Source organism: Macadamia integrifolia, unplaced genomic scaffold, assembly GCF_013358625.1.
Source record: "Macadamia integrifolia cultivar HAES 741 unplaced genomic scaffold, SCU_Mint_v3 scaffold1313, whole genome shotgun sequence".
In the NCBI taxonomy this organism is placed as follows: Eukaryota; Viridiplantae; Streptophyta; class Magnoliopsida; order Proteales; family Proteaceae; genus Macadamia; species Macadamia integrifolia.
Genome location: NW_024868156.1, coordinates 73,841 through 99,488, shown reverse-complemented (window position 1 = coordinate 99,488; position 25,648 = coordinate 73,841). Strand labels below are relative to the sequence as shown.

The 25,648-nt window shown below is 45.0% G+C and overlaps 1 protein-coding gene across 1 annotated transcript in view; it reads right to left on the bottom strand.

Annotated features, from left to right (window-relative positions):
- Positions 1–25,648, bottom strand: part of LOC122063406 (disease resistance protein Roq1-like) — a 78,227-nt gene that overhangs the window by 12,304 nt on the left and 40,275 nt on the right. The gene's annotated exons all lie outside the window — the stretch shown is intronic.

The window sequence follows — 25,648 nt, the reverse complement described above, 5'->3', positions numbered from 1 at the left end:
TGTTTGAGATTTAAAATGTAACCGCAAGCGTACGGATCAGTGTAGCTACGGGTCGAACACAGGGAGAGCAGCCACTTTAATTTTTTATTTCTTTTAATAATGCGAAAGTGAACTGATTAATGGTTGTGATCTAATTCTAATTACCGTCCTAAAAATAACGTCCTAACCATTCGTCATCTAAGAATTTAAAGACGCAAGCCACACAATTAAAATTAAATAAATAAATAACTAAAAATAAACAACCCACGCAATTAAAAAAATAAATAAATAAAGGAAAAAAATGCTGAAATAAAAATAAAGTAAAAGAAAGAGGATAAAGCTAGAGAGAGACTCACAAGTAGGTTTCTCTACTTAGCCCGAGGGATGCATCATAATATGAGCTTCCCTACTTGACCAGAGAGTCACTCTTACAAGGATTTCTCTGCTTGGCTTTAGGGAAAGGGAGATAATTAAAATAAAAGTAATAAATTGATGGTTCTATGGCTAGGAGGGGCAAAGCCAACACATACACTAACCATGAACCTTGGGGGAAAGGAATAGCAATAATGTAACGACTGAAAATAAAAATCCTAAATTAAGAAAGAAAGGGTAGTCAGAAGAGGGAATGAGAGGGGGGAGAGAAGACTACTGAAGGAGCCTACTTACTTGAATCAATACTTGAACTTGAAAAAAAAATTGCTCCACGGCTCGTGATCTTGTCACCTAGATCTAAGCCTAGAACTATAACTTAAAAAATTACAACTCAATTGCATAAATCATAAACATAAAAAGAATTGAATAAAAATAAAAGAGTACTTGCATTAATTGAAATAAAAAAAAACTATTACAAAAGTGATTAAAGCAAAAATAGAGAAGAACTAGAACTAAAGAGAGAGCAAGAGAAAGAGAGAGCAACTAAAAAAAAACTAGAAGAAGAATGAATTGTGTCTCCTCCTCTTACATGAGTTGTATTTATAGGGAATGGAGAGGTAGGGTAACAATTTTCTCTTTCCTAAAAGAGAGAAACCCACAATTGATTGTGAGATCTTTTGAGTCCAAAAGTGCTAAGATGGAGGAGAGAGAAGAGATAAATAAATTTTGAGAAATTTCCTATAATTTTTTGCTTATTTTCTTTCCTTTTTTTTTCTAATTTATTTTTCTTCTTTTTTTCTCTCTCCTAGGGACGATTTTTTTTCTTCCTTTGTGTGATTTGGACAATCTTTGGTGATGATGTGGAGGAGAGAGAAGATTTGGACAATTTTTGGTTCTCCCCTTTTTTTTCTCTTTCCTTTTTTTTTTCTTCTCTTCTTGTTTCCACGATTTTGCTTTCCTTTTTTTTTTCTTTTTCTTCTCTTCTTGCTTCCACGATTTTGCTTGCTTCTAACTTGATGTGGAAATCCCCTCCATGCCCTTAGTGCTTTAAGTGAGTGAAAAGCAGGAAATCTTCTTGCTTCCACGATTTTGCTTGCTTCTAACTTGATGTGGAAATCCCCTCCATGCCCTTAGTGCTTTAAGTGAGTGAAAAGCAGGAAATCTTCAACAAAATCTTCTAAAAAAAACAACCATAAGATTCGAACTTGAGACCTCTTGGTGAGCGGAGAATTTTGTACACCATAGCTCACCAACTAAGCTAGGTAGTTGTTGTTACCAAAAACAAATCTTTAATCACTTAAGGATGTGGTCCATCGATCCTTGTTGGCATTTGGAGTATTCCTTGTACCTCTGGGACAATTGCAAACGGGCTGGTTCTGCATCTCGGTTCAGTTCTGATCCATTATTCTTTTTCTGACCCGAAAAAGAATAATCATTTGTACGGGTGACCAAACGAATGTGTACTTTTAATTGAACACGTCCATCTTATTCAGAATTTCGTCCTCTTCGCAATCATGGAAAGAAATAGGACCTCTTTACGTGTAAAATTGAAGATATATCACCCGATAGTCCTTAAGGCCTTGAAAATATAAAACCTACAAAAAGAGAGTAAAACCCAAGGTAGCTCCATTCTAAATATGTAAAATGCATGTTTTACTACCCTAGATTTCACACATAAATGTGCTCATCAGAATTCCCCACACTTAGACTTTGCTAGTCCTCGAGCAAAATAAAAAGAAAAAGAATAAAGATAAAAAAAAAACCTAACTCACTTTCGTAGGAATCACGGTTGCACTTAGCATGTGCAACAAGCCTTTAAACCCCTAGGTCACCCCTAGTGGACGAGTTGTGTCTCGTGGGTGTTTGCAGTGAATATACACCCAAAATTCAGAATAAACAAATCCCAACTTTGGCTAAAGGTAAGGCTCATACCGATCCAGAGCAAAGATAATTTCTCTTACAAGGGACCCCCCACACTTGAACTTTTATTACCCTTTATCAATTCCAGGCACTAGCATATTTCTTAATTTGGAACTCACCTCGTCTCTTCCAAAACATCCTTATCTTAAGGCAAAACCACTTGTGAAGAAATAGGGAACCAATGACTAAGGCATTGGAGTGTTTTTGACCAAACATGTTACCAAACAATAATGACATTTGCACATAGTGTCTGAACAAGTTGGATTCCTGGGGCACGTAGTGTCTAAAGCTGGAATCGAGGTAGATCCTGCTAAGGTGAAAGCAGTGGTGGAATGGGAAAGCCCCAAGAATGTTACTGAAATTAGAAGCTTCTTGGGTTTGGCTGGATATTACCGGCGTTTCATCGAGAATTTTGCTCGGATCTCAGCACCAATGACCAAGTTGACTAAAAAGGGGGTGAAATTCGACTGGGCAGAGGAATGTGAGAAGAGCTTCCAGGAATTAAAAGAAAAGTTGGTGACTGCCCCTGTGCTGACTATTCCTGAAGGCACAGGTGGAATGACGATCTATACCGATGCTTCCAAAGTTGGGTTGGGTTGTGTTCTCATGCAACGCGGTAAGGTAATAGCGTATGCATCCCGACAGCTAAAGGAATATGAGAAGAATTACCCCACTCATGACTTGGAACTAGCTGCAGTCATTTTTGGCCTTAAGATCTGGCGACATTATTTGTATGGGGAGAAGTGTGAGATATACAGTGACCACAAAAGCCTGAAATACTTCTTCACCCAGAAGGATTTGAACATGAGACAGAGAAGGTGGCTTGAACTCATGAAGGATTATGACTACGATATTCAGTATCATCCCGGCAAGGCTAATGTAGTGGCAGATGCATTGAGTCGGAAGACACAGACTGTGTCGCTCTCATACTTAGCAGTCAGCTCACCACTTGTGCAAGAGGCGATGCTAATGGATGAAACCCTCTTGTATGAAGGGGCAACCTTAGAGCTTGAACCTCAACCAGAAAACCTTAAATGGTTGACGGTATCCTTATCGGCTCTACAGGTGCATCCGGCAATTAGGCAAGAGGTGATAATGAAGCAATCTTTGGATCTTGAATTATAGCGGATTATAGTTAAGGTTCAAGACCAAACAATGAACGACCCAGATTTTTCTTTAGCCAGTGATGGGGCATTGATGTTTCGAGACAGATTGTGTGTACCCGATGATTTGGATATACAAGATAAGATAGTGAGAGAAGCACATAGCTCCGAGTACTCACTCCACCCAGGAAGTACCAAAATGTACAAAGACCTCAAACAAAGTTACTGGTGGCCAAACATGAAAGTCACCATAGCTTTGTATGTGGCGAATTGTCTTACCTGCCAGAAAGTGAAAGCGGAGAGGCATCGACCTTATGGTACCCTTCAGCCACTCCCAGTACCAGAATGGAAGTGGGAAAGGATTACAATGGACTTCGTCACCGGACTACCAAGTACACCTAAGGGAATGGATGCGATATGGGTGATTGTGGATCGGCTTACCAAGACTGCTCATTTCCATTCCCATCAAGACCAAGTTCTCTATGGCCAAATTAACACAACTTTATATGGATAACATAGTGCGCTTGCATGGAGTGCCAGTGAGCATTGTTTCAGATAGGGACCCAAGGTTCACTTCCAGATTTTGGAAAAGCTTACAGCGTGCCTTGGGATCGCAACTGAATTTGAGTACAGCTTTTCACCCACAGACGGATGGTCAGTCGGAGCGAACCATACAGATATTAGAAGACATGCTCAGGGCATGTGCAATGGAGATGAGTGGCAGCTGGGAAGAATATATACCTCTTATGGAGTTTGCATATAACAACAGTTACCAAGCCACAATTGGGATGGCTCCATATGAGGCGTTATATGGCAGAAAGTGCAGAACTCCTTTGTATTGGGATGAGGTAGGTGAACGTCGAATGTTAGGACCTGAGATGATACAAATGACTTGTGACAAGGTCGACGTTATTAGAGAACGGATTAAAGCAGCTCAGTCCCGTCAAAAGAGCTATGCGGACACCCGCAACAAGGAGATTGAATTTCAGTCAGGAGAAAAGGTATTTCTCAAGATCTCTCCTACTAAAGGTTTGCAAAGGTTTCACAGAAAGGGGAAGTTGAGCCCAAGATACATGGGACCATTTGAGATCTTATCCCGGGTTGGCTCAGTAGCCTATATGCTTGCTCTGCCATCTTCGCTTGGGGATGTTCACAATGTATTCCATGTATCCATGCTGAAAAAGTACGTGCATGTCCATCTCATGTACTACCCGTGGAACCAGAGTACCTAGAAGCTGATATGACCTACACAGAACAGCCAGCTGAAATTTTGGACCGAAAAGTGAAAACCCTTCGCAACCGCTCATTTCCTATGTAAAGGTGCGATGGGCTGATCATTCACTTGAAGAAGCATCTTGAGAGGTAGAAGAAGAAATGCGAGCCAAGTACCCTCATCTTTTTGATCAACCAGGTACGCAATTTCGAGGACGAAATTTTTCAGAAGGGGGGGTAATGTAATACCCCGCTTCTTAAACCTGGTCTGATTTCGCGGTTGAACCGGTTTAACCATGTAGGAACAGAGCTAGAGGAAATTAGAGTGGGTTCCTTATGGGCTATGATGGCACGGGTGACCTTAAACACCGGCTGGCCCGATAAGTCCGAGCCAGTGCCAGAAGAGACGGGAGTGCCCAAACCGTGTACGTGCACCTACCATAAGGCTATGTACGGATAAAACAGGTATTATATCCGTATTTTAAGGTATATACGTATGCTACATCATATGCCTGGGGTGGGGTTCGCGCCGCGGTCCGAACCCGGTCAAAATCCCAAGTCTTGGCTCTCAGGTGGGTAGGACAGGTGGGTGCACCCACCTGAGTGACCCATCCAAGAGCACTATTCACTTAATTAGGAATAGTATATAAGGCTTTATGATTTCCTTTTCTTTCCATTTATTACCCTCGTACGTTGGTGAGAAAAGTAAAGAGGAGAGAGAAAAGAAAGGGAAGAAGAAAGGAAGAGAAGGAAGAGGAAGAAAAGAGGGATTTCAGCGGCGCCGAAGCTCGATCTTGCCATTCCGGTGCCGGGAGAGTAATCTTCAACTCTAGATCTACAGTTGGAGGTAAGAAAAGTTGGGTTTTGTGAACATTCACCATACCCAAGCTTTAAACCCTTGATTCGAGCATGGTTTCTTGAGACCTTGTAAATACCCTTTGAAATGATGAATCTAAGGTTTAATAGATGATTTATGTGTTGATCTTGAAGGATTTGAAGAGATATTGACAAGGTAGAAGAAGCATTGTGAGTTTGAAGTGATTTGAAGGGTTTGAGGTCATTCTTGAGCAAAGAAGGTAAGATGGTTTCCCTCACTTGAATCTAACCTAGATCTAGGTTAGAACCATCCTATAGGACCTTGAAGGTGTGAAGAATGGGTGGGGGAAAGCCCCATTTGATTCCCCAAAGGATGGAGAAAATGGGGAAGAGACAGTGTCATTTCCGCCAAGACCGGTGGGTACAACCGGCGGGTACCTACCCGCCTGTGGGTACCCACCTGAGAAGGCAGGGGGCCTTCAGGCCCAACCGGCAGGTACAACCGGCGGGTACCTACCCGCCGGTCCTAGCAAGGGGTCCCTGGCCCAACCGGCGGGTACAACCGACGGGTACTACCGGCGGGCCCCTACCCGCCGGTCACAAACCGGTGGGTAAAACCGGTGGGTAGACAGCCCACCTGTCTGACCCACCCGTGTGGCCCCGAAGGTGATCCTTATGTCCGATCGAACCCAAATCGGACGTGTGACCTTCTTTTGACGTTCTAAACACGATTTTGACATCGGATTTCATTAATTTTGATTCTAAAATGGTGAAGTACTAACCCCGCTCAATTATGTTAGGTTCACCAAATCCTACCCGATTCGCTCCGGATCTCACCCGTACCGAACGGGAATCCTTGTACGCTACAAGTAAGTGGGGAGAGGACGTTTGGCCTTGTTTCAAGGCATTTGTTTGGCATTCATTTAACTATATCTAATCTAGTCATGTCATCATGAATATGCTATATAGATTAGTCATTCCACACAGTGATGTGCATATATGCTATGTTTACTTTTCAAATGCCAATTGAATGAGATGTTTATATGTTGAATGTGGACATCATGGTGCATAATGCATTGATAGACTAGATGCCCTAGTCGGCTTGGAAACGAATGCATTGGTGGCCCGTGGAATGGGACACGGAGGCACTATGCAGTGGTACTATTGTCATATAGGAGCATGCGGTATTAGGATTCTCACCATCCCGTGCTACGACCCTTCCCAACAGGGGTTAAGGTGTTGGGTTACCATTTGGGGGGAAGCAGGGGTCGCGGTTGTCGGACACTGTGGCGGTTAGGCATTACGCCCGACGAGTCATGTAGGACAGTCGGCAACCCCGGTGGTACATTCAAGAGGGCCTATCGTACTGCTTTTAAATTGCTGGAGTCAGCACCTTTATTTTCAGTCATTTACATTTCTGTTGAGAGCCGGTGGACGGCATTGTCTTTACTTTTCCGAGTACTCACGGTGGGCCTTCTCCGACAGCCTTATGGGCGTATCACGGGAGGGAGTTCGCGGCTCGTACCCGGAGTATACGCGCACTGTGGTTGTAGTAGCACTAAAACCAAGGACTTAGTAATGTTGCTTAGGTGGATGTGATTTAAAATGTATAGCATGGCATGTAGTGCATATGATGTGTTGTGATGTGTGGACTGCTGTGTGGTCCATCTTTCTACTTACTGAGCTAGTGACCTCATCCCACGTGTACACCCCCTTTTTAGATGATTTTGCAGGTCATACATCTGAGGAGCATGGGGTGGGTCCCACAGTCGAGTTTCCTGAAGAGGACTGGTGGACCCCTGAGGAGTTAGAGCACGGCGCCGACTGCTTGTGCGAGAGTTGTGCTGCGGGACAGCAGTTCTGAGGCCGAGCTGAGCTCCACCCTGAGGCCGAGCTGAGCTCTTCCTTGTGATGCCGAGCTGGGCACAACCCTTGATGCCGAGCTGAGCTCCAGCCTTGATACCGAGCCGAGCTGTGTACTCTGATGGTTTTGATGATTCCCTGTATATACTTGATATTTGAATTTTATTCTTTTGTGTATATATCATGCCTTCGGGCCCAAATGTATATAATTATTGTATCACCATTCGGGTATCAAGTATATGGGATTTATTCACAGGTAAAACTTAGTCTTCCGCTGATCTGATGAACTTATGTTAGTGTGCGTATGCTGTGGTGGAATACAGTATCTGATGATCCTGGCAGGTTTGGGTTAACCGGTGTTAACTCGGTCACCGCTCCAGTTCAGTGTGAACGGGTGTGACAAACGGTGGTATCAGAGCGTGATGCTCTGCTCCACTCACAGCATACCATTAGAATCCCGTAGACTCTATAATAGGAAAATGGGGTTGGGTAAAGATAAAAGCTTAAAGATTAAAAGTCAAGGAAAGAAAGTATAAAAATGGGGTTATATTATAAGTTGCATTCATGGCATGCGTGAGTGTAGATAAAAGGTAATTAGATTGGAACTATAACCTATAAAGTATTATTTTGACGAAATTTCGGCAGCATAACGGCGTAAAATGGGATTTCCAAAAATTTTACACAAATACCTGATAAACGACAGATAATAAATATAACAAAGAGCACAGATAGCCAAATACATCACCACAAAACCACACAAGTACTCCACATATGAATTCACCACAAAAATGATCACTACCAAAGATATATTATTCCATAAATGAAACCAGTTACAATACAGATACAAAAATGAGAACAAATAAATAAATATACAATGTCTACAAAAAAGGAGAAAACGGGTAAACAGCTAGTGTGGGCGAGCCAAGCCCTCACTGGTCGTCGTCATCGTCGTCGATGATCACCACGTTCGCCGGAGGCCTGGAGTTGACGTCGAGGCGGTGATCGTAATAATCGAACCTCGCGTTCACCAGCCGTACCTCCCTCCGTAGCCGGCCAAAATCTGCTGAGATAGCATTGGCCGTGGTGTCCAAGTCCTGACCCAGCCTAAGGAAGGAATCCTCCAAGGTGGTCTGCCTCTCCATAAGGCGTTCCTCCCTGGAGACAATCTCGTCCAGCCGCCTCAGTATCTGAACCTGGCCATCCTGCAAGGCCCGCATGGAGGACGTCATGCCCTCAAAGTCGTAGGCACCACTCCCAGGTGGTGGGGCTCCATATGGTGAGGCTGCAGCTCTGGAAGAACTAGGGCCAGGACCTCTCGACTCCTGAGGCGCCTCCTCAGGGATGCTGCCACCCATCAGATCCTCCTCCTCGTCCTGAGGAACGTAGTCCTCATCCTCCTCACTGGACTCCTCCTCCATGAGGACATCCTCCATCGGGGCAGCCCTCCTACCCCTACCTCTCTGAGCTCCTGATCTAGGAGGTGAATCCATGAGGGTCTGAAGACCCATCTTCAGGAGGTTTCTCCGGTCGAACCTATCAGCCGGACTCTTCCCCTCCTCACCGCTCAGATCCACCCCGAAGAACTCGAAGATCCTAGTGAGGATCCTGCCGTAAGGGAATCCTCCATCCTCTGGGTGGGAAGTATGGTGCTCCATCGTTCTGAGAATAATGTAGGGGAGGCACAAGTGCTCGCCGCCTCCCTCTGCGGCCGTGAAGATGCAGAATGCAATGAAAGCCGCCATGAAACCCACCTGGTTCCGATGACCTCCTCTGGGGAGCAGGTTGAACTGGATCAACCGGGCGAATAGACGAACCTCAGGGTAGAAGGATGTCTCGGACTCCGGGAGACTGCTGCTGCCGCAGATGGTCTCGTAGATGAAGTCCGGTGTCGCCAGGCTCATGAACGGTCCCTGAGGCCTACCCCTGGGGGGACTGTAGTATCGGTGTCCCGCCGCCGATATACCCAAGATACTGGCCAAGGTGCCTACCGTCAGCTGGATGTCCACTCCCTTCACCAAGCTGCTGATGGTGAACTCCCCGTACGGATACGACACCTCTAGGTTACAATAGAACCGACGGACGAGCTGCTCGTAGCATGGTCGGTCCACATGAAGAATAGAGTCCCAGCCCAATGCTGAGAACCTCTCCTGAAGCCTAGCCTTGTGGGAGTCCTTGACTACCACGGTCTTCTCCATCATCACTGACCCCTTCAGGAAGTTGGGCCAGTTGGCTGCGGCCTCTGCACTGAGGAAGTGCTCCTCATCATAGTCTGAAGGGTCAGACTGGGCAGGTGCGGGTCTCCCTATGCGAGGAGCTGAAGAGCTGGTCTCCGCACTCTTCCGCTTAGAAGCGGTGGTCTTGCGTCTAACGCCAGAGGAAGATGGTCCCTTGCCGGTGCGTGACGACATCCTGGCAATAAGGAAAGAAAGTAGGGTTAGTACAGAAAGGAAAAGACAGCAGCATTAAAAAGGGGAAATCCAAAACCCAATTCATGCAAAACGGGAACGGCAACAATCTAGGAACGATAGGAAACTTATGACATGAAGCACGCTAGATTACGACGCATAAAGACATGCCAAAACAGTAGAATGACAGCAAAAGCAAAGAGCATAAATAAGACGAGGGAATTCAAGTCCAATGTGCAAATTAGAACATAATGGAGAATAGCTTGAAACCCTAGGTCTAGAGCAAAATGCCGTAGTAGCGGGATCATGAATGTGCAAGAACGTACCCAAATAGGCTATGGAATTCCAAGAATGCAAGTATGGGATGAAGAACCAAGGAAACCAATACAAAAGAGGGATTTTCATAGAAATTACATGGGGATTCCAAGCATAATGGAGAATTCATGAGATCTAAAGCATATCTAGTGTAAATCAAATGGAATGCATCACAAAGGAGTCATCAATTGGAGAAAAAGAGTAAGAATTGAAGAAATCCCCAAATTTGGAAACTAGGGCACGAATTGGGGTTTTCTCCAAATGGAGAGATAAAATTCCTATAAACTACAAATGGCCACAGTAGAAGCATCAAAATCACATGGAAATACTATTCTATGGTGAAAAATAAGGAAAGACAACCTAAGGTGAAGTCTATACATGCATTTTACCCCAAATGGAAATTCTGGAAAAGAGGAGAAGAAGAAACTTACTTGAAGAAGGGAGAGTTGACTCTTCTCTAAACCGCCTAGTTGATGAGTGGAACTGCGAGTAGAAGCGCCGAGGAGACCTCCAAGATCGCCCAAGGAAGAAAGGAGGAAAGAGAAAAGGAGTTTGGGAAAAGGACAGACAGAACAGGGTCTGTAGGGCCCTGTTCGAGTTTTTACACAGGCAAGACCGGCGGGTATAACCGGCGGACCCCTACCCGCCGGTGCCACCCGCAGGTGTAAGGTAGTAAGACCGACGGGTATGACCGGCGGGCCCCTACCCGCCGGTGCAGCCCACCAGTTATGACAGTTGGGAAATTTTGAAAATTTTTCTTCTTTTCTTTTTTCCTTCTCTCCTCCTAGCATGATTACATTGATTGTCACTATGGATATTATGCCTATGATTAATATGCTATGGTCAAGTGGGACCATTAGCATATCTGTTGGGGACTTTGCCTGTACCTTGGAATTGAGCTGCGATTATTTACAGGCTATCATACACTACAACACCTCATGTAATGGCATATGATTGTGTGCCGAAATCAATTCTATGGTGTTTAACCAATATGGTGTGTGATGTGTTCCAGGTACAGGGATACGATGGTACGTACTAGATCCGGTAGTAATGCCCGAGGTACCTCGCGGGGTCCTCGTCGGGTCGGTCGACCACAAAATCCCAGGGGGTCCCGTTCTGTGGGGCATACCTCACCTCCACTACCTCCAGAGACCCTTGGTCAGGGTGGGGCACATGGGGACCCACCTATGACTGCACTCCCGGACCCTCCACCGGTTATCACACCGGGAGATGTTGCTACTATAATCCAGCAGTCCCAACAAGCTTTCCAGCAACAAATGCTTCAGCAACAGCAAGCATTTATGACTGCCATCCAGCAACAGTTGGACTTTTCTCAACCGGGTCAACCGCCCCAGGTACTCACTCCGCAGGACCCACCTGTAGGGTCGGGAACGGGACCACAAGTGGTGGGTACACCTCCAATCCCACCATTCGGTATTCCTCAGCATGGGATGCCTCCTCCATACTCCTACTATCCTATCTATGCTCCTAACTTCCCGGCGACGAGTAATACGTCAAGGGTAGTGGAGTCGTTCAAGAGGAACTTACCACCGGTATTCTCTAAGGTGGGGAGTGATCCTCTGGAACCGGATCAATGGATCCAAGAATTAGAGAAGATATTTGAGGTGCTTGAGTGCACGGATGCCCAGAAACTTATTTGTGCTGGGTTGCAACTCAAGAAAGAGGCAAATTCTTGGTGGCAAGCCTCCAAACCTATATTGATGGCTGCTCATCCAGAACCTACTTGGGAGCAGTTCAAGGAGTTGTTCTTGGATAACCATTATCCGCGCAGTTTCAGAGACCGAAAGGAGACTGAGTTCATGGCCTTAACTCAAGGAGGTAAGACTGTCCTTGAGTATCAACATTAATTCGAGAGTTTGTTCCATTTTTCCCCAAGGCATATGAGGACAGCTGAAGAGAAGGCGGTAAGGTTCCTAAAGGGCCTAAAGGCATCTATTGGGTCCGTACTTGAGGTACTGGATTTGACCGAGTATGGCCAGATTGTGTAGAAGGCCAAGACCATGGAAGATAAGCAAAAGGGTGAACAGTCCCTCACCCCTGGACTATGGAAGAGAACAAATCCATTCCCAGATATGGGAAATTCCTCCAAGGCATACCGCGGATCATACAGTTATGGGCCTATGTATAGGCAGCCCTATAGGCCATCTGGCAACCCTCCTAGGCCAGTTGGTGGTTCGGGTTCCACCTCTTTTCGCCCGAACACTAGTGTGGCATCTACGGCTCCAAGGCCACCTCGACCTCCATCTGCAACGGGTCAAGTGCAGAGGGGCCCCGCTCCAGTTCCGACATCTCAGATTCGTTGCTTCAATTGCCATTCATATGGGCATTATGCGAAAGACTGTCGACTAGACCAGCCTTACCCTCCAGTCAGCCCTCTGCGTACCGACCTCCCTTACCTCGAGGGAATCAACCGCAGGGAAGGATGTATGCTCTATCGGCCGAGGAAGCTGAGGTTAGTACAGAAGTAGTAGCAGGTACATTTTAAATTAAGAAATTCATTATGATTCATATTGATGACCTGCTGAAATTATATGCATTGTTATACTAGGTATCCTACCCATATCAGGCATACCAGCCTATGTTTTATTTGATTCAGGAGCTACTCATTCATTCGCATCTAAGAGATTTGTAGGGAAACTTGGGATGTCACCCAGGATCCTAGACCATGGAATGATTGTTAGTATGCCTACTGGTAAAATTGCACAGTTAAAGGAAGTGTATGGGCCATGCCCAGTGGAGATTAGTGGGAAGAACTTTGATGCACAACTCATTAAATTCAATATGCAGAATTTTGATGTTATATTGGGTATGGATTGGTTGTCGGCTCATCGAGCTAATGTGATCTGTGCGGAAAGGCTGATTAAGGTAACAGATGACGAAGGGAAAGAGTGGGTACACCGAGCAGATACAATGAAAAGGGTGAGGAAGGTCCTTGTCTCCGCTCTCCAAGCGGTAAAGTTGCTAGAAAGTGGATGTCAGGGTTTCATAGCCTCGGTACTCGATGTTGATGCAAGAGTTACACCTCTAGAAGAAGTAAAGGTGGTTAAAGAGTTTCCCGATGTTTTCCCAGACGATCTGATGCATTTACCACCTGATAGGGAGTTGGAGTTTGCCATAGACTTGACTCCTGGAGCAGCTCCAGTATCTAAGGCTCCATACAGGATGGCACCAGCTGAATTGAAGGAGTTGCAGATGCAGTTGCAGGAACTATTGGAAAAGGGGTTTATTCGCCCAAGTGTTTCACCTTGGGGTGCCCCGGTGTTGTTTGTCAAGAAAAAGGATGGTAGTTTGCGTATGTGCATAGATTACCGGGAGTTGAATAAGCTAACCATTAAGAACCGGTATCCATTGCCACGCATTGATGATTTATTTGATCAGTTGCAAGGAGCCAGGGTATTTTCGAAGACAGACCTTCGGTCCGGCTATTATCAGCTCAAGATAAAGAGTAGTGATATACCCAAAACAACATTTAGGACTCGATACGGTCATTATGAGTTCCTGGTGTTGTCCTTCGGGTTAACCAATGCACCGGCATCATTCATGGATCTGATGAATCGAGTATTTCAGGATGTGCTCGACAAATGGGTAATTGTTTTTATTGACGATATCTTGATCTACTCCAAGACCGAGGAGGAGCACACTCAACACTTGAGAATGGTGTTACAGAGGTTGAGAGATCAACAGTTGTTTGCCAAGTACAGCAAGTGTGAATTCTGGCTTGAACAAGTTGGATTCCTGGGGCACGTAGTGTCTAAAGCCGGAATCGAAGTAGATCCTGCTAAGGTGAAAGCAGTAGTGGAATGGGAAAGCCCCAAGAATGTTACTGAAATTAGAAGCTTCTTGGGTTTGGCTGGATACTACCGGCGTTTCATCGAGAATTTTGCTCGGATCTCAGCACCAATGACCAAGTTGACTAAAAAGGGTGTGAAATTCGACTGGGCAGAGGAATGTGAGAAGAGCTTCCAGGAATTGAAAGAAAGGTTGGTGACTGCCCCTGTGCTGACTATTCCTGAGGGCACATGTGGAATGACAGTCTATACCGATGCTTCCAAAGTTGGTTTGGGTTGTGTTCTCATGCAACGCGGGAAGGTAATAGCGTATGCATCCCGACAACTAAAGGAATATGAGAAGAATTACCCCACTCATGACTTGGAACTAGCCGCAGTCATTTTTGCCCTTAAGATCTGGCGACATGATTTGTATGGGGAGAAGTGTGAGATATACAGTGACCACAAAAGCCTGAAATACTTCTTCACCCAGAAGGATCTGAACATGAGACAGAGAAGATGGCTTGAACTCATGAAGGATTATGACTGCGATAGTCAGTATCATCCCGGCAAGGCTAATGTAGTGGCAGATGCATTGAGTCGGAAGACACAGACTGTGTCGCTCTCATACTTAGCAGTCAGCTCACCACTTGTGCAAGAGGCGATGCTAATGGATGAAACCCTCTTGTATGAAGGGGCAACCTTAGAGCTTGAACCTCAACCAGAAAACCTTAAATGGTTGACGGTATCCTTGTCGGCTCTACACGTGCATCCGGCAATTAGGCAAGAGGTGATAATGAAGCAACCTTTGGATCCTGAATTGCAGCGGATTAGAGTTAAGGTTCAAGACCAAACAATGAACGACCCAGATTTTACTTTAGCCAGTGATGGGGCATTGATGTTTCGAGACAGATTGTGTGTACCCGATGATTTGGATATACAAGATAAGATAGTGAGAGAAGCACATAGCTCCGAGTACTCACTTCACCCAGGAAGTACCAAAATATACAAAGACCTCAAACAAAGTTACTGGTGGCCAAACATGAAAGTCACCATAGCTTTGTATGTGGCGACTTGTCTTACCTGCCAGAAAGTGAAAGCTGAGAGGCATCAACCTTATGGTACCCTTCAGCCACTCCCAGTACCAGAATGGAAGTGGGAAAGGATTACAATGGACTTCGTCACCGGACTACCAAGTACACCTAAGGGAATGGATGCGATATGTGTGATTGTGGATCGGCTTACCAAGACTGCTCATTTCATTCCTATCAAGACCAAGTTCTCCATGACCAAACTAGCACAACTTTACATGGACAACATAGTGCGCTTACATGGAGTGCCAGTGAGCATTGTTTGAGATAGGGACCCAAGGTTCACTTCCAGATTTTGGAAAAGCTTACAGCGTGCCTTGGGATCACAGCTGAATTTGAGTACAGCTTTTCACCCACAGACGGATGGTCAGTCGGAGCGAACCATACAGATATTAGAAGACATGCTCAGGGCATGTGCAATGGAGATGAGTGGCAGCTGGGAAGAATATATACCTCTTATGGAGTTTGCATATAACAACAGTTACCAAGCCACAATTGGGATGGCTCCATATGAGGCGTTATATGGCAGAAAGTGCAGAACTCCTTTGTATTGGGATGAGGTAGGTGAACGTCGAATGTTAGGACCTGAGATGATACAAATGACTTGTGACAAAGTCGACGTTATTAGAGAACGGATTAAAGCAGCTCAGTCCCGTCAAAAGAGCTATGCGGACACCCGCAGGAAGGAGATTGAATTTCAGCCAGGAGAAAAGGTATTTCTCAAGATCTCTCCTACTAAAGGTTTGCAAAGGTTTCACAGAAAGGGGAAGTTGAGCCCAAGATACATCGGACCATTTGAGATCTTATCCCGGGTTGGCTCAGTAGCCTACATGCTTGCTCTGCCACCTTCGCTTGGGGATGTTCACAATGTATTCCATGTATCCATGCTGAAGAAGTACGTGCATGATCCATCTCATGTACTACCCGTGGAACCAGAGTACCTAGAAGCTGATATGACCTACACAGAACAGCCAGCTGAAATTTTGGACCGGAAGGTGAAAACCCTTCGCAACCGCTCCATTTCCTATGTAAAGGTGCGATGGGCTGGTCACTCACTTGAAGAAGCATCTTGGGAGGTAGAAGAAGAAATGCGAGCCAAGTACCCTCATCTTTTTGATCAACCAGGTACGCAATTTCGAGGACGAAATTTTTCAGAAGGGGGGGTAATGTAATACCCCGCTTCTTAAACCCGGTCTGATTTCGCGGTTGAACCGGTTTAACCATGCAGGAACCGAGCCAGAGGAAATTAGAGCGGGTTCCTTATGGGCTATGATGGCACGGGTGACCTTAAACACCGGCTGGCCCGACAAGTCCGAGCCAGTGCCAGAAGAGACGGGAGTGCCCAAACCGTGTACGTGCACCTACCATAAGGCTATGTACGGATAAAACAGGTATTATATCCGTATTTTAAGGTATATACGTATGCTACATCGTATGCTTGGGGTGGGGTTCGCGCCGAGGTCCGAACCCGGTCAAAATCCCAAGTTTTGGCTCTCAGGTGGGTAGGACAGGTGGGTGCACCCACCTGAGTGACCCATCCAAGTGCACTATTCACTTAATTAGGAATGGTATATAAGGCTTTATGATTTTCTTTTCTTTCCATTTATTACCCTCGTACGTTGGTGAGAAAAGTAAAGAGGAGAGAGAAAAGAAAGGGAAGAAGAAAGGAAGAGAAGGAAGAGGAAGAAAAGGGGGATTTCAGCGGCGCCGAAGCTCGGTCTTCCCATTCCGGTGCCGGGAGAGTGATCTTCAACTCTAGATCTACAGTTGGAGGTGAGAAAAGTTGGGTTTTGTGAACATTCACCATACCCAAGCTTTAAACCCTTGATTCGAGTATGGTTTCTTGAGATCTTGTAAAACCCCTTTGAAATGATGAATCTAAGGTTTAATAGATGATTTATGTGTTGATCTTGAAGGATTTGAAGAGATATTGACAAGGTGGAAGGAACATTGTGGGTTTGAAGTGGTTGGAGGGTTTGAAGTCGTTCTTGAGCAAAGAAGGTAAGATGGTTTTCCCTCACTTGAATCTAACCTAGATCTAGGTTAGAACCATCCTATAGGACCTTGAGGGTGTGAAGAATGGGTGAGGAAAAGCCCTATTTGATTCCCCAAAGAATGGAGAAAATGGGGAAGAAACAGTGTCTTTTTTGCCAAGACCGGTGGGTACAACCGGTGGGCTCCTACCCGCCTGTGGGTACCCACCTGAGAAGGCAGGGGGGCCTTCGGGCCCAACCGGCGGGTACCACCGGCGGGTACAACCGGCGGGCCCCTACCCGCCGGTCCTAGCAAGGGGGTCCCTGGCCCAACCGGCGGGTACCACCGGTGGGTACTACCGGCGGGCCCCTACCCGCCGGTCCTAACCGGTGGGTAAGACCGGTGGGTAGACAGCCCACCTGTCTGACCCACCCGTGTGGCCCCGAAGGTGATCCTTATGTCCGATCGAACCCAAATCGGACGTGTGACCTTCTTTTGACGTTCTAAACACGATTTTGACATCGGATTTCATTAATTTTGATTCTAAAATGGTGAAGTACTAACCCCGCTCAATTATGTTAGGTTCACCAAATCCTACCCGATTCGCTCCGGATCTCACCCGTACCGAACGGGAATCCTTGTACGCTACAAGTAAGTGGAGAGAGGACGTTTGGCCTTGTTTCAAGGCAATTGTTTGGCATTCACTTAATTATATCTAATCTAGTCATGTCATCATGAATATGCTATGTAGATTAGTCATTCCTCTCATTGATGTGCATATGTGCTATGTTTACTTTTCAAATGCCAATTGAATGAGATGTTTATATGTTGAATGTGGACATCATGGTGCATAATGCATTGATAGACTAGATGCCGTAGTCGGCTTGGAAACGAATGCATTGGTGGCCCGTGGAATGGGACACGGTGGCACTATGCAATCGTACTAATGTCATATAGGAGCATGCGGTATTAGGATTCTCACCATCCTGTGCTACGACACTTCCCAACAGGGGTTAAGGTGTTGGGTTACCATTTGGGGGAAAGCAGGGGTCGCGGTTGTCGGACACTATGGCGGTTAGGCATTATGCCCGATGAGTCATGTAGGACAGTCGGCAACCCCGGTGGTACATTCAAGAGGGCCAATCGTACTGCTTTTAAATTGCTGGAGTCAGCACCTTTATTTTCAGTCATTTACATTTCTGTTGAGAGCTGGTGGACGGCATTGTCTTTACTTTTCCGAGTACTCACGGTGGGCCTTCTCCGACAGCCCTATGGGTGTATCGCGGGAGGGAGTTCGCGGCTCGTACCCGAAGTATACGCGCACTGTGGTTGTGGTAGCATTAAAACCAAGGACTTAGTAATGTTGCTTAGGTGGATGTGATTTAAAATGTATAGCATGGCATGTAGTGCATATGATGTGTTGTGATGTGTGGACTGTTGTGTGTGGTCCATCTTTCTACTTACTGAGCTAGTGAGCTCATCCCACGTGTACACCCCCTTTTTAGATGATTTTGTAGGTCACACATCTGAGGAACATGGGGTGGGTCCCACAGTCGAGTTTCCTGAAGAGGACTGGTGGACCCCTGAGGAGTTTGAGCACGGCGTAGACTGCTCGTGCGAGAGCTGTGCTGCGGGACAGCAGTTCTGAGGCCGTGCTGAGCTCCACTTCTGAGGCCGAGCTGGGCACAACCTTTGATGCCGAGCTGAGCTCCAGCCTTGATACCGAGCCGAGCTGTGTACTCTGATGGTTTCGATGATTTCCTGTATATACTTGATATTTGAATTTTTTTTTTTTTGTGTATATATCATGCCTTCGGGCCCAAATGTATATAATTATTGTATCACCATTCGGGTATCAAGTATATAGGATTTATTCACAGCTAAAACTTAGTCTTCCGCTGATCTGATGAACTTATGTTAGTTGTGCGTATGCTGTGGTGGAATACAGTATCTGATGATCCTGACAGGTTTGGGTTAACCGGTGTTAACTCGGTCACCGCTCCGGTTCAGTGTGAACGGGGTGTGACACATAGTGTTTGAGAATGGAATCGAAGTTGACAAAGGAAAAGTAAAAGCAGTAGTAGAGTGGAAAGCACCCAAGAATCCTATAAAGATCAGAAGTTTCTTAGGATTAGCAGGCTATTACTAGCGGTTCATCGAGAATTTTTCTCGAATCGCCACTCCAATTACCAATTTGACCAAAAAAGGTGTGAAGTTTGAATGGTTTAAGCAGTGTGAAGATAGTTTTTGAGACTTGAAAAGCCGACTAGTGTCAGTCCCAGCGTTAACAAATCCTGAAGGCACGTGTGGCATGACAGTCTACATTGTTGGTTCCATAATTGGATTAGGTTGCGTTCTTATGCAACATGGCAAGGTAGTGGCATATGCATCTAGACAGTTAAAGGAGTATGAGAAGAACTATCTCACTGGTGGTAGTTATCTTTGCCTTAAAGATCTGGCACCATTACTTGTATGGGGAAAAGTGTGAGATATTCAGTAATCACTAAAGTCTCAAGTACTTCTTCACCCAGAGAGATCTGAACATGAGAAAGAGGAGATGGTTGGAACTTATGAAAGATTATGACTATGACATACAGTACCATCTAGGTAAGGCAAATGTGGTGGCAGAAGCATTGAGACAGAAAGCTCGGACTGTATCACTTGCTTATTTGGCCACCAACCCACAACTTAAGCAAAAAGCCATGTTGATGGATGAAATCATTTTAAATGAAGGATCGACCTTAGAGCCCGTAGTTGGAAAATATCATGCAGTTAACCATATCTCTGGTGGCCCTATAAGTATAACCATCTATTAGATATGAAATAATCATGAAACAACCCATGGATCTTGAGTTGCAGAAAATCAGAGTTAAAATCCAAGAGGAAAGGATGGATGATCCTGATTTCACAATAGCCAGTGACAGAGCACTATTGTTTCGGGGCAGGTTGTGTGTACCGAATGATATGGGAATACAGGACAAGATAGTGAAGGAAGCACATAGTTCTGAGTATATGCTTCACCCCGGAAGCACCACGATGTACAAGGATCTTAAGCAAAGTTATTGGTGGCCAGGAATGAAGATTACAGTAGCCCTATATATTGCCCAGTGTCACATGTCAGAAGGTCAAGGTAGAGCGGCATCGACCATATGGCACTCTATAGCCACTCCCCATACCGAAGTGGAAATGGGACATGATTACTATGGATTTTGTCACCGGGCTACCCCGTACACCCAAGGGAATGGATGCAATCTGGGTGATAGTTGACAGGCTCACTAAAACTGCCCATGTCATTCCAGTCAAGACTACCTTCTCCGTGGACAAATTAGCACAATTTTATATGAAAAATGTAGTTTGCTTATATGGAGAACTGTAAGTATTTTATCGAACTGAGACCTAAGGTTCACGTCTAAATTTTGGAAGAGCCTTCAGCATGCTATGGGTACATTAGGTAAACCTAAGCATTGCCTTTCATCCATAGATTGATGGGAAATCAGAATGAACCATATAAATATTGGAAGATATGCTCAGGGGCCTGTGCAATGGAAATGAGTTGTAGTTGGGAAGAAAACATACCTCTTATGGAGTTTACTTACAATAATAGCTATCATGCCACAAGTGGAATGGCTCCATATGAGGTGTTGTATGGAAGAAGGTGCAAGACTCCCTTATATTAGGATGAAGTGGGGGAACAGTGAATTCTTGGGCCGAAAATGATACAGATGACGTGTGATAAGGTTGATGTCATCTGTGAGAAAATCAAGGCCGCCCAATCCCTTCAAAAGAGTTATGCGAACAATCGTAGGAAAGATAATGAATTCCAAAGGGGCGAGAAAGTATTCTTGAAAATCTTTCCTACCAAGGGCTTACACAAGTTCCACAGGAAGGGCAAGTTGAGTCCAAGATATGTTGGCACATGTGAGATCTTGCAATGGGTTGGCTCAATGGCATGTATGCTGGCCCTTCCGCCTTCATTCAGCAATGTTTATAATGTATTTCACATTTCAATGATGAAGCGATATATAGATGACCCATTAGATGTGTTAACTATGGAACCAAAGTACTTAGAAGCTGATATGACTTATGAGGAGTAGCCTGGTGAAATCCTAGACCGAAAGATAGAAACTTTTTCGCAACCGATCCATTGCTTTTGTAAAGGTGCGATGGGCTAACCATTTACTTGAGGAAGCGTCCTAGGAGAAAGAAGATGACATCGAGGCTAAATATCCTCACCTATTCAGACAACCAGGTAACTTCAATTTTGAGGATGAAATTTTTAAAGGGGGGTAGATGTAGAGCCCTGCTCCCTAGACCCCGTTTAATTGACCGGTTGGTTTGGTTGGTTTACAGGGTCCAACCGAAAAGGGTCGAGCTGGTGCCCTATGGTACATGACCTCAAGGGTAACGTCAAATGTGAGTGTGATCATGCATTCCATCCTCTCTCTTCTCTTTCATTTTTATAAGGGAGGGGTGTGTCGTGTGTGCTTATCCTATGGGCCCCGCACCACCGCATCACCGCTCTGAGATACGTGGAGGCCTATTTTGTAAGAGTGTAGAGTTCATCATTTGAGACTGGGATTTGATGATGGTCTAATACGGGGACCAAGATCATGCAAAAGGGTTTGGAGTCGCCACCTAGGGTTATGGGCCTAGGACCTGGGGGCTGGCCCAATTCCTGAGAAAAGGGCCCAAAAGTTGGTCTAGTCTAGAGATTTAGGGTAAGTGTCAGGTTACAGAATTAGGAAGGTGTTAGGCACTTAATCTACCCGATTTAACCGGTCTTCTTATTAGATGCTTAAGAACGAAAATTTTTCACAATTATTCCTAATCCGTATTCATGGCTAAGTTATCACACATATATGCATTGACTGAATTTAAATAACTATGTACACTAAAGTCTATATAAAGTCTACATTGCGCTAATTCTGTTGAGAAATTATACTTGAACTTGACCCCTGTTTCGGGTCAAGAGGGGTGGACCCCTGGTTGATGCTAGTACAAACTTCCTTGTGGATTCTCTCAGCTCAGGGGAAGATAGTCTTGACATCCAACTTTCTTTCTCAAGAGATGCTAACTGTGATACTATTCAGACAGGGTTTCGGCTAGGAATGGTTACTTTTGGATTTTGGCTGAAGAGGTACTTCTGCAGAGCTTTCGCTAGGGATAGGCTATGGGAGGGCTAGGCTAAGATTGCACTCAAACAGAGCTTTTTCTGGGGATAGGCTATGTGAGGGCTAAGCTAAGGTGCCACTCGGACAGAGCTTATGCTACAGATAAGCTATGTGAGGACTAGGCTGAGGTAGCACTCAAATAAAGCTTTTGCTGGGGGTAGGCTATGTGAGGGCTAGGTTGAGGTGGCACTTGGATTGAGCTTCTAGTGGGGGTAGGCTATGGGACGGCTAGGCTAAGGTAACACTCAGACAGAGCTTCCACTAGGAATGGGCTGAACCTAAATGGTTGAAGAACTTCGAAGGCCCAAAGAACACTTCGAAGATTCGGAGGAATCTTACGAAGATCTCTCCATAGACTGAAAGAGCCTCAAAAGGGGGGTGGGAGACTGAGGGAAAACTTTTCCTACACAAAAATATCACTCAAAAAAGAAAAGGACTGAAGATTCCCGAAGGCCCAAAGAACACTTTAGATCTTATGAAGATCTCTCCGAAGACTTGGAAAACCTCAAAGGGGGAGGGGAGGAGAGAGGGTAGAGCTTCTCTACTATGGGTTGCTCACTAAGAGACTTGGGTTTTTGTTGTCTAAAAAACCAAAAGGAGGGGGGTATTTATAGAATTTTTGGACCAATAGGGAGGAGAGAGAAAATTTCCTAAACAATGGTAGTAAAAAGTAATTTTTCTAAACCAATGGGATGAAAGTAAGAAATTTTGGACCAATGGGGTGGAGGGTAATTTTTTATAGCCAATGGGGTGAAAGTAATTTTTGGACCAATCATGGGAAAAGATTCTTTTTTGGACCAATGGGAGGCCACGGTGTAGGGTACGCTAGCGGGGCAATGTAGGGTACACAAGCAGGTGAAGAGGGAATTCCTTATCTGATCCAATCATTAGAAGAGGGATTTTGATCACCGGCGGGAGTGTTGGAGGTTTTAGCAGGGGTGCAAGAGCTTCGACAGCGATGCTGGAGCTCTAGCAGGCGTGCTAGAGCTACAACAGTGGTGTTGGGGCTTCAATAGGAGTGCAGGTGCTCTGACATGGGTATGGGGGCTCTGATATAGCTGTTGGGACTCAAACATGGGTTTTAAAACTTGGTCGGGTATGCACGGGGCTTGGTCAGGTACATACGGGGCTTAGCGATGTGCGTGTGGGGCTTGGTTGGGTGCACGCGGGACTTGGCCATGTGCATGCGGGGCTTGGCCGTGTGCACTCGGGGCTTGCTTAGGCCCACATCGGGCTTGCATGGGTGGGGTTTGGCAAGACATGGGGGCTCACATGGGTGGGTTTGGGCACTCAAGGCAAGGCATGGGTGCTCACATGGGCAGGGTTTGAGCACTTAAAATGTGATTTTTGGGAATGACTGCGGGAGATTCGATGGTCTGATTTTGACATACCATATATCGTTAGAATTGTAATTCTGAGTACTATGTGTCTGTGTTGTCACTTTGACCGGATTTGACCAGATTCCTTTGTATATGAAATGTTATAAGTGGACCCTTCTTTTCTCTCGCACGGGTTTTTTAGGAATCTTGGGTGAGTATGGAATGCTCCTGGGAATAGTTACATCAGTCAGTTATCATTTCTATCAATCAAAAGCAAAAGGTTGTGTCCAAGATCCATATATCATCATAACTAGGGGAGGGTGACAAAATTGGGTGTCTACATAATGCCCCTCTTTGGCCAAGGCCTGTGCAGCCGAAGGGCAAAGAAAAGAACCATCACATTTTGTCACCCAGAGCATGTACTGTTGTCATCTTGCTCATCAATAACGGAGTTGAAAATGCAATAGGTAATATTTCTTAACTACTTTGAAGTTTAGGACTTACCTGGGCCGCTGATTGTAGGAAAGAAATTCATTGCTCTCCTATAAAAGATGTTCATACTTTGGTCTTTGGAGTTTCCTTGGCTAGGCTTTACATTTACCAGTATGGGGAATTTGGTCTCCAGGCTAGGTCTTTCGAGCCAATCTGGAATATCTGGGACCATTGGTTACAAGAAAGGAATTTGTTGCTCTTCCAATCTTGCAACAAACAGAAACAATTGAATCTTGGATTTTCCTTAGCTGGGCTTCACATATGCCAATTCAGGGAATTTTGGTCTTTAGGCTGGGTCTTTTGAACCAATCTGGACTATCTAGGACCAATGGTTACAAGGGAGAAATTCGTTGCTCTTCCAATCTTGCAACAGACAAAAACATTTTATTCTTGGATTTTCCTTAGCTGGGCTTCACATGTGCCAGATCAGGGAATGTGGTCTCTTAGCTAGGTCTTTCAAACCAATCTGGACTATCTGGGACCAATGGTTATAAGAGAGAAATTTGCTGCTCTTCCTATCTTGTAATAGGAAAAAAACATTTGATTCTTGGATTTTCCTTAGTTGGGCTTCACATATGCCAGTTCAAGGAATGTAGACTCTAGGCTGGGTCTTTCGAACCAATCTGGACTATCTGGGACCAATGGTTACAAGAGACAAATTCGTTGCTCTTCCAATCTTGCAACGGGAAAAAACATTTGATTCTAGGATTTTCCTTAGCTAGGCTTCACATGTGTCAGTTCATGGAATTTGGTCTATGAAATCAGGTCACTCAGACCCGATTCAAAGGGATTGGGCCTCTTAGGGCCGGTTCAATGAGATTGGGCCACCTGGGGCCGATTAATGAAATTTGGCCACCTAGGCCAGGTAAATAAAATTAGGCCAGTTGGGTCCAAGTCAATGAAATTTGGCCACCTGGGGCCAGGTCAATAAAATTGGGCCACTTGGGGCCGTCTCAATAAACTTGGGCCACCTGGGGCAAAGTTAATGAAATTGGACCTCCTGGGCCCGAGTCAATGAAATTGGGCCATTGGGGTTAGGTCAATGAAATTGGGTCACCTTGAATTTAAGCCCTTGATTCTTAAAAATTTGGCTCTTGATCTTGAACTTTGAATTTTGACTTTTGATTTGGAATCTTGATTCTTTTCCTTTTAGCTCTTGGACCTTTGATTCTTGATTTGGGATCTTGAACTTTGAATTTCAGCCTTTGATTTGGAATCTTGAACTTTGAATTTTGGTCTTTGATTTGGACTTTTTGAAACTTTAGCTTTCGATTTGGAATCTTTGAATTTTGGATTTTGATTTGGAATCTTTGAACTTTGAATTTTTGTCTTTTGACTGACATGCTTGATCTCAGGGTACTCCCCTGTCCTTAATCTCTTTCCTCTTTGGTTGCTTCTTTTCCTAATCATTCTTTATGTTCCCCCAGGAGAGGAAGAATGATGCCTTGAGGAGGCAAGTTAGCTCCTACTAATCGGAGAATGCCTATTTTCGGAGGCAGGTTGAGGACCAAGCACAAAGATTGGTGAGTTCAAGATTGGGACCCTCCAGTTCTATGGCCTTTCATGAGGATGATGCCGAGCAAAGTTCAAATGATGACTTTTGACCCATAGGGATTTGTTCCTATATTTCTTGTAAACACAAGCATATGTATATTTTTTCTTTTCTTTTTTTCCCTCCCCTTTGTTTGTTCATCATTTTATTTTGGCATCTTATGAATGAAAAATTTATCTTTGGTGCAAAGAAAATCTCTCTCTATTTTTCTTTTTGTTTTTTGTTTATGGTTTAAAATGTGTAGGCATAATTAATTTCACAACTCAAGTCATAATT